Here is a 10,218-nt window from a genome sequence, read left to right as displayed (position 1 = left end):
CAGGCAAAAATCGTTACAATCTTCTATTGCCACGATTAATGCGTTATATGTTTAGGTTAAGTTAGGTTAAGTATATTTAAAGCATTTTTTTCTCTTATAAGCAGGTGAAATCAACTCACCTGTAAAAAATCTGAACTGCTACGGCAAATGAAATGTTATATGTTGTTAACAAAATGTTAATAAAATCTTAAATTTGTTTTACCAAATTAGGATGATAGTGTTGTCTAATAACACAGAACACCTAGATATAAGATATGAATGTAATGTTTGGAATGATACTTATAAAGAAATTTAAAAAAAGGGGTCTATTTAATTCCTGCAGGTACGCGAGGTACCAATGGTACGCCATGCCCAGCCATTTGTTTGTTTGTTTGTTTTTACTGTCCAGTAGCTTAAGATTACCGTGCCCTTAATATTAATCTTAATATAACCTTTTACAATATTGTTCGCTATAATATGAATTAGTGTGTTTTACATTCTGGATTGAATTGAACGCGATCATCAATTTTACTGATCCTAACAGTAGATGATGTGCTGCTTCGCATATGTTTGAGCTATAAAACCCATATTAAATTCAATTTATGTAATTGCGTCAGCTCATTGAACGACCAAATGAGCTGAAATTTTTTTCAGGAAGTCGTCCTCTAAGGAATAATTCTGGGAGGTGCCTCGTGGAATTATACAATTTTATTTTTCTCCCTTACTGAGCTGGGCCATTCTAAATATATATTCGCTCAGCCGCAAAACATAATCAGACAGTTATTAGATATGTATTGAATAAAGCCCTTAGACTACACTGAAGTGGAAACGATCAAGAATTTCAGCCATACTTACTAAACAAAAGAATTTAAAAAATGTAAAGCTTCCACTACCGGATTCAAAACTCGGTTCGGTTAACCCTAGACAGTGCCGCGGATGTATGTATCGAAGGAAAATTAATTGCTCTACAAATGCGAACGCGTTGCTGCTGTCTTTGTCGTCGAGGCGTTGTTGGTTGCGCGAGTGTTGTTACGAATGGCGGGTGAAGTCAGCAGTCGATTGCCCGAACCCTCACGCTTAAACTAAAACATCGCCAATAACAACCAACAACGAATGCGAATATACACACCTGATGTGTTGTTTGATGCGACGACAGCTAGCCGAGAAGGGTATTGGTTTGTTTCTCCCGAAATGACTGTTCAATACGTCCCAAGAGCTTGTCCGATTCGGTTCAACGGAAGCATCCCTCCGCGGTGGAACTCTCAAGCAACTCATCAGTTTTCCACCATCATACGAGAAAAGCAGACAGTGAAGACGACAGGAGAAGATTGCTTGCACCCGCTTAGAAAGGGGGTGGTGACTGTTCATTTCACGCAGAACAAAGTTGTCGAAAAGATTACTGGCGTGGAAAACCAGGTGAAGTGATTGTATACGGTGACCTTAGGAAGCTACGTTTCCTGAAATGGTGCTATTTTAACTCAAATCTAAGTGTGATTTTTATACTAAAGTGTATGATCTTTAATGTTCTTGCTCACCGTGGAGTAGTGTTGCACATTTTGGAAACTTTTTAAAGGGGTTTTGAGTGTTTATAAAAAGAAGCCCATTTCAAAATTACAAACTTACTAAACTTTACGTAAGAGCACAAAGCACCGCTAAAAACCCACAATAAACTTGATTGTATCACACAGTTAGTCATTTTGACGTAGTGCAGACCAGTATCACTTGTGTGGAAATTCGTCTTAGTGACAGTGTTATTACATAAAGGATAGATGTAAAGCGTCACATCCGCGGAGAAATTAGGCCATTTGCGGAGGTCGAGTCAATGAAATCGAGGATTTAGTTCAGTGAAAAATCATTGAGTGAGTGTATCTTTCAAAAGAGGAAAAAGAAATCTGCGTTCTGGTTTCCTTTCCCACAAAGAGAACAAAAGAACAAAATACCACGAAATCCATCAGACGACGAAGAAAAATTACTTATTTACCAGCAACGAAGGAACAACTGCGGCTGTTTTGTTGATACAGAACGAGAGCTGTAGAACACAAAGTGATTCACGACGTCAGCTGTCTGCCTCCCGTTTTGGTGGCGTGTGTATATTGCGGCGGTCGGTACTCGAAGATTATTGACCTCCACGGATACCAGTGCATGTAGTAAAACGCGGAAAAGCTCGGATATATAGTGACTAGCGCGCTGGGAACTATTCAACCTATCAATTAGCAGTGATATCAACCCATCAGGTAGGGACAAAAAGTTTAGTTTGTTAAGTACGATGATGTTGCCTTTTTTTCTTATGTATTCGAGATTCTCAGGCGTACAATCATGCCTTTTCTATGCGCAGTATTTCTCAGGCGTAAACAAACGCACTGATCTTACTAATCTGATAGGAGTGTGAGGCGTGAGGATTGTTGTTCAGGCTAACGATGTCTCATCGTTAACAGTGTCCTGGGGCTGTTAGCACAACATGAACCAATGATGAGTTACAGTTAATCGTGTTTGCAAGCTTTCATGGGTCGTCGTGTTGTTGAAGCAATCTGTTTTGTTTTGTCTTCCCAATGCAGCAGCGCAAACGGAAATCAATATTTGTGTAACGATAAATTGAATCATTATAATGGCTATGGTAACTGGGCAAGAGTTGCTAATGGAATGGTCCGCAAAGTTTGGAAATTATTTTGTCGATGCGGAGACAAAATTTGCACATCGAATTTAAATTATTTGTACGCTTTTAGACATGCTTGGGCTTATCATTTACACACATTTTCACTTTACATTTATTTCTTATATCTATGTGTTACTATCAATACTATCAGAACAAAATGAATCTATTGATATTTTGTTATTACATAGGGTGCCGGTGCCATTAGTGGACTGGCTTAGATATAAAAAAATCATAATATAATAACGAAAAGCCTTAACCAAAGATCCTTCGGCGTCAACAGAAGGATTTCAACCTCTTCTATAAGGGAAAAAATATAAAAAAAATTATAAAATCATTTTCTGAGCATAAAATTGCTTGAGCCACTATTGGTACACGTGTCCTAGTAGTTACACTTGTGCTCCAGTAGTAGACGTTCGGAATGATATAAAGAATTTTAAACAAAATAGCTATTTTTTTCATAGGTTTAACATTTGGGATGGTACACAAATTATGTCACGCAAAATTTCAACTTTTTGACCCCTTTACCCCCTCCTCCCTTGTTACGTTTTTTGTATGAGTCCTCCGAAATTTATGTAAGGCTTGTCACGTTTGGCTTGACCACCTACCCCCCTTGGAGCGTGATATAATTTGTGCATGACCCCTTTTTCCCTAAGAACAGCAACTAATATCTTTCGAATGAAGCATAAAGATCATCTCTGTGACCTTTCTTCGTTTTTTTACATCCATTTTAAAAACTGCTTCCATCCGTTGATCCACTACTGGAACGCGATGAAAACTATTGGTGCAAGGGAGCAAATTGTTTGCGTTAACTTAATTATTTTTATGACTTTTTTATTAAATGTAAAGCTGAAATTCGGCAAATCGATTAAACTAGAGGCAATCTATCCACCAAAAATAGCGCATGCGGTTTTTTTTACGAAAAATGTACGTTTAATTCCATAGTCAAATCTACTGGTACATTACAACCATTGGTACCGGCACCCTATATGTAACAATTCAAAGAAATTGAATTTGCCTGATTATAACAAAAATGAATGTCAATACAAATTAAGGCAAAATGTATACAGAAGACGTCAACTATTTTTGTCCAAAATTATTGATAATTTTGATCTACATTTGTTCCAAAGTTTCTACATTGGATATTCTATTCAGCGGTTTTCATATCCTTAATAGTTTTGAAAACTTTTAGCAATGCATTGAAATATCTCAACTTTATGCTTTAAAATACGGTTTTAATTACCGTCAAGCCACAATTCACCGTGCATTCAAGAAAAAACTGCACTTCAAAAAATTGTATAACTTTTCCAAATCATTCAAAGCGAACTAGAATACCACTACGAAGCGTGACATTATACAATAATTCAAGGAAAAATCTAAAATTAGTGATGTATAACAAATAATTACTCAAAAACTACGTTTAAAAACTGCATGATAAGGTCGCCTCGTTCCGTTCTATATCAACATTTACCGTGCACGTTGGTGCACCATTTACCGTACGTATAGATTTCGTGGGCCTTCCTTAGCCGAGTGGTTAGAGTCCGCGACTACAAAGCAAAGCCATGCTGAAGGTGTCTGGGTTCGAATCCCGGTCGGTCCAGGATCAATTCGTAATAGAAATTTCCTTGACTTCCCTGGGCATAGAGTATCATCGTACCTGCCCCACGATATACGAATGCGAAAATGGCAACTTAGGCAATGAAAGCTCTCAGTTAATAACTGTGCAAGTGCTCATAAGAACACTAAGCTGAGAAGCAGGTTCAGTTCCATGGAGGTCGTTATGCAAAGAAGAAGAAGAAGAAGATAGATTTCGTCATGATTTAATTTCGTATATTGAAAAAACGTTGTTGGTGGAGGAATTATGTTGCTAGTAGTGGGCGCACTCATTTTTAAGGGTATTCAAATCTTATTTAATAATAAAAACCACAGAAAGTTGGAAAAGTAGCTCATCAATCAAGATAAATAGCATTATTTTTTCATTAAGTTTGTTATAGGAGGATTGACTGTATTGCCCAAACCATTTCATATTCGCTCAAAAACTAAATATAAAGTAGTTATATCATGACACAATAATAAATCCAATATTACCCAATAATTCAAGGCCTTTTACACTAATGCACGGTAATAGGATACATACATATTGAAAAGGGTCCATTCACCGTGCATTTATGTTTCAACTGAAACACAATAAAAATATATAATTTGCTTAAAATCTCATAGTTCATAAGATGAAATACAGTCAGTGACATAAGTTAGTAACCAAATGCTGTTTTCCCATACAAAATGCTCAAGTTTGGGGTGCTGTATCTCAGCTTCTGGTAATCCGATTTGGCTGAAATTTGGATGACGAACTACAAATAACTTGCCTGTAAGGGAATTATTACACTGCAGTCATTTTACATAGAGTTTCAGAGGATTGTTCAAAGACAAAAGTAAGTAACCGAGAGACTTTTTAATTTAATTCGAAAACGGTAAGTCGTGGAAAGTTGGTCTGTTCCACAAAGTTGTTCAGTTTCAGAAGTCACACAAATTTGCAAATTTGCTTTTGAAATTTCAGGGATTTTGATTCATCTTCACCGTATGTTGTTTTCGACGTTTTGGTTAATGGCATAACACAGTTTTTACGAATCGATCATTTTTAGCATTCATGTACCTTGGATATTCTTACAAAAACGTTCAAAATTTTGACTAAGATGGATAGTAAAAAAAATCATACATTTTGTATGGGACAGCTTTAGTTGCAACATAAGGTTTCATTAAATTTAGTATGGAATACAACTCTTAAAGTTTTATAAATCCAATTGGTACCGACAGAATATTTTGAAAATCTCTGGGTATGAATGTTTTTTTTTCGGGGCGTCGAAAAAATATCTGAAGGACATGCAACTTAATAATGCGACAATAATCAAAATTTATCAACCAGGATACAAAATTTAGAATATTTCACGTGTTTTATCAAAGTTATGAATAATCTTATTATTCAATAAATATATCCGTGTGTACTAAGCTTGTGGTTAATTCATTCGAGCACATTAAAATAGGCTTATAACAAAATATTTCGCTCCAGAACCGAAGTACGACGACCGAATGTCTTCAAACCACGAATTCTGGAGTATTTGGCGAAAAACCTTAGTTTTATTTAGATGCTTAAATGTCACAATTTAAGCTTTAAGTAAAAATCTTTTTCAACTAAATAAAACCAATATTTTTGAATTAGAATTAAAAGTTAAAATCAAATCAAAGTTGACCGTGAAGATAAAACGAAGCCAAACCTCAAATTTTCTTGAGCACGAATCTGGAGAATGGAACATCCGTTTATGCTGATAGCTTGACAAATTAGTGACCAATAGCAATTGTCAAATTTATCAAATTTTCAGATTAAACAAATTTTTGGTTCTCAATACTTGTTTTCTTGAAAATTTCAGATTGGGCTTCGCGTCAACTCCACCTTAATGAAATATTGGCCTACATAAATCTTAATTCGCGATTTTCACAGGAACTATAGCGTCGATTTAAGCATTTAAAAAGTCCAGCTTTCATACTGAGGGATTATGAAGAACAGGTGCTCCGCGCAACAATTTTATTTCAAAAAGTGCTCCGTAAGCAAAAATGGTTGAAAACCCCTTTTCTATGTAATTCATTAATACTAAACCAGGGAGGGAACTTCAGAATCATCTTCGAAATTTCATTTTAAATCGTCTGTGAAACCTTCTTCCTGGTATACATTACAACAGGCCTGGCCTGCAAAATTTGTTTGATTATCAATAATGATTGTTTTAAAGACAAATTTTGTGTTAAAATGTATGTTACAATGCTACGCTTGGCTTGAATTCCCTTAATGATCAATTCTGATAATTTGTATGAAAAGTACGATTTGATAGATAATTTTTAAATTATTGTAACAATGAATGTTGTTAAAGTTTTGTTTTTTTTTTCTGTCAAGCACTGTCGAATTTCGAATGACAATGACAAGCTAGATCCCTTCAAAAGTCGTTTCGTCAGTGCAAACGGGCCTATGAAAATCTTGAACTAACGCGTAAACATTAATTGATTATTTAGAATTTTAAAATTAAGATGAAAAATTACACACATTACGGGAAGTATAAAGAAATGGATTTAAGTCAAATCACTGTGGATTTTGTACCAAATAAATGCAATCGAAGCCACATGAAAAACTAGACTAGAAATGGTTTGCGCTCTTTATTTTACCGAGGCAGAAATTTCGTGATAGAGGTTGAATAAGTGTGACTGTTCAGATTGTTCGTTATTGTTTACTACAAACTCCTTATAAATGTTCTAATAATACGGATGTTCGGATTTAGATTCAATCGTGTTCACTAATTGAACTTATTATTAAACCATATGTCCAGATTTTAAAGCATGATTTTTTTTTATTTAATTTGCGCAAAGAGTTTTTCATTTATCTTGGAAATTAGACTTCTAAAGTAATTTTCATGAAAATAGGGCGTTGTCTGTGCCTTGGTGTCATATTGCTCCCAAATGCAAATCGATGAAACTTCACGGAATACAAATGGATTTTCAAATTTTCTGCAGTTTTGGAAAGCAAATTTAATTGAATTCTACTAATAAACAATATATGAGAACATTCAAAAAAGGGCATCATGCGGTGAAATTTCCAACTAATCAATGCGTAATATAGTAGCGCTTTCCCTGTTGCAAATCTTCTCCCAAAACGAATAATTGTACATTGGATTCGTTCTGAATTATAAGCGTACAGAGTTTCAAAAATGTGTACAAAAAGACCTTTTTTCACATTAACCCCTTTCCGCGATGAATCCGCTTCCTTTCAAATTTTCTTTGTAAAATTCAATTAAATGTGCTTTCCAAAACTGAAGAAAATTGACAATCCAGCAGACATACAACGTAACTTTTTTTTCGCACAGACAGAAAGTTAAGTGTCCAGATAATATCCGGATATATCTGTGATCATAGACCACTGATTTTTTAGATATAAAAGATGTTTATATTACACCAGTTTAGGACACGGTTTTAAAAGATATGAAGACAGAAATGTCATTCCCCGGGTTAGTTTTTCTAAGAGTGCGCTTGGTAAAAACAAGAAGCGGATTCGTTTTTTCTGCATCGCCGAAGTGAATGCTTTTATCCGTTTTCGCGTTTTGCCGGCAGTGCGCTTGATAAAATCCAAGCAAGCGGGTTTGTACTTCTTTTCCCTGTGTCGCCGGAGTGACTTCAGTCGAGGATAAATTACCAAGATAATAATAATAACCTTCAAATTGTTTGATATTAAAAATGTCGGCTTACTGAGAGATAACTTTTTAGATTGAGGCTGCATGAATCGCATCACTTACCACTGCGAATCCTGATCATATAGTTTTTGAACCCTCCCATTAACAAAACTCCTTCCAGTGAATACCATGGAGATGCAGAGGTGATCTCGGTTTCTAGTAGCCAGTCTAAGAGCACCCTTCTGCTCTCAGATTTAAACACGCCTGATTTGAATTGATCTAAAAAACCAGGATCGTTTTGATTCTTGAATGCATTCAATCTAAGCGTGTGTGGGATTGAATCCCTGGCATTTCAGCACATGGGCAATTAAAGTGATTTTCTTCTCGAAAAACTTCATTTTATGATTGATTGGGACAAATGAAACCTACCGAACAGGTAACGAAGGCAATATAATTATTTCAGTCGTGAAAAATAGCTTAAAATCAAACAGCACACTGAGTATTACAGCAATGTTTTGCTAAATTCAAGACATGCTGCCAAAAGTCGTTCTAAGATTCCTGATTCCTTATTCATATTCATTTCAATGACGGCTTATTTTGCCTTAAGGCACATTCCAAATGTCCTGTCAGACAGAAGTTCTCCACTGATCCCGAATGAACTACACCCGATTCTGTTTTTGCACGGGGGATGCGTACCTTACAAACAGAGTTTTCAGTTCAAAATTTCAAAAATCGTGCAAAAAAAAGTAACACCATTTCTCGACGTTTCATGCAAAAATAAGGTTTTGGTGGAAAAAAAAATGTATGGAAACTTTTTTTGCACGGCCGTGTAAAAAAAATCCGTGCAAAAACAGAATCGGGTGTATCAAAGTTAACTCGATTCAAGAGTTGAATCCTGAGATTCAATCCTCTCATACTCGTGGCATGATTCATTGTATGCCTGAATTTGAACAATAGGTGCGTGCGAAATAAATCTTGCTTTGATGGTTTTTGATCTCAGCAGCCCTTGTAGTGGGATTTGGCGTCACACTAATATTCCTTCCCTTCCTCGATGACCGACGTAGCCAGCACCGTTATTCACCATAACTAAGTTTGGAGTTCTGCTAATTGTACATTGAAGATATATAGCAGGGGCTTTCCTTAGCCGAGTGGTTAGAGTCCGCGGCTACAAAGTAAAGTCATGTTGAAGGAATGAATGGAAATTTCCTTGACTTCCTTGGACATAGAGTAACATCGTACGTGTTTCACGATATACGAATGCGAAAATGGCAAATTTGGCAAAGAAAGCTCTCAGTTAATAACTCATTAAGGACGTAATGCCAGTGAGGACATTATGCCAAGAAGAAGAAGAATTTTTTAATTTATTTGAAGAAAACGTTTGTTTTTTTTACCGAAAACTGTAAATTTTGCATCCATTTTAACTTTGATACTGTAATTTCTGAGAAACTAAACCAAATGGCATCTTCAAATTTTGGATTTTCGTTAATAATGTTGTTTATAATAAAAAGAAGGAAGTAACCAAAAATGATTTAGGACACAAATGTTATGACTGCTTTATACCGCATAGTGCGATGGTCCCTTCAATATCGACTCATGGAGGTTTGACAGTAATGGATTTATTATCTTCCCTTCAATATTTTTGACTTTTTAAAACGGGGAGCGGGAGTTACAGTAAAGAAAATTAATATTTCTATCTGCCTAATAGGGAAACAAATTTGAAATGGGATTTATTTATACATACTCAAATAAAAAAAAAAACAATATATTTGCATGTCATAGATTTTGTACCCTTCCTTTATTTATTACTGATTTGAGGCTTTCATACTAATAAGATTTGTATGAGGGAACAAAAGACAGCACAGAATCAAATTTTTTTCAATGAAATTGAAAACAAAATGATTTTAGACTTAAATTTATATTGCTTCATGTTTACGCATTAATGAAGATTACATGACGTGTAATCATTATTATTTGTAACAGTGTATTCCATGTTGATTACAAAATGATGAGTAACCCAACTATCTAACTGAAGTTTTTCTCAATATCATTTGACTATTCTAGTGGCAACATTGAAATCGCATATCTATCCTACTAAAAATTTGAGCTGTAAGGATTTGCTACAAAACCTAATTATGGTATAACACAAAAATAAGATGCGCTGCATAAATTTGCAAGTTGTGCATTCCTGCTTGGGTAGTTACGTCAACTATCCTAAAATAGGCAGGTCAGGAACAGATTGTCATTAGATTCATTTTTTTCCCACTCGAACTTTGTTCCAATTCACTCTACATATGCAGCTGCAGTTGTTTATGTCAACAAAAAAGTAGTCAATTCGCCAGAGTGCATTCGCGACTGTCTGTCATCCAGCCGCTTATCACGCCA

The 10,218-nt window shown here is 35.4% G+C and overlaps 1 protein-coding gene across 1 annotated transcript in view; it reads left to right on the top strand.

The window, feature by feature from the left end:
• Nucleotides 1-1,062: 1,062 nt before the first annotated feature.
• The window catches only part of LOC5574607 (monocarboxylate transporter 12), a 51,797-nt gene continuing 42,641 nt past the window's right edge, over nucleotides 1,063-10,218 (top strand). The window contains exon 1 of the mRNA XM_001655158.2: nucleotides 1,063-2,213. The gene's annotated coding sequence lies outside the window, so the exon portion shown is untranslated. The remainder of the gene's footprint in view (nucleotides 2,214-10,218) is intronic.

The sequence above is a fragment of the Aedes aegypti genome, chromosome 1 (genome assembly GCF_002204515.2).
Source record: "Aedes aegypti strain LVP_AGWG chromosome 1, AaegL5.0 Primary Assembly, whole genome shotgun sequence".
NCBI lineage: Eukaryota > Metazoa > Arthropoda > Insecta > Diptera > Culicidae > Aedes > Aedes aegypti.
This window is presented reverse-complemented; position numbering and strand designations above follow the sequence as displayed.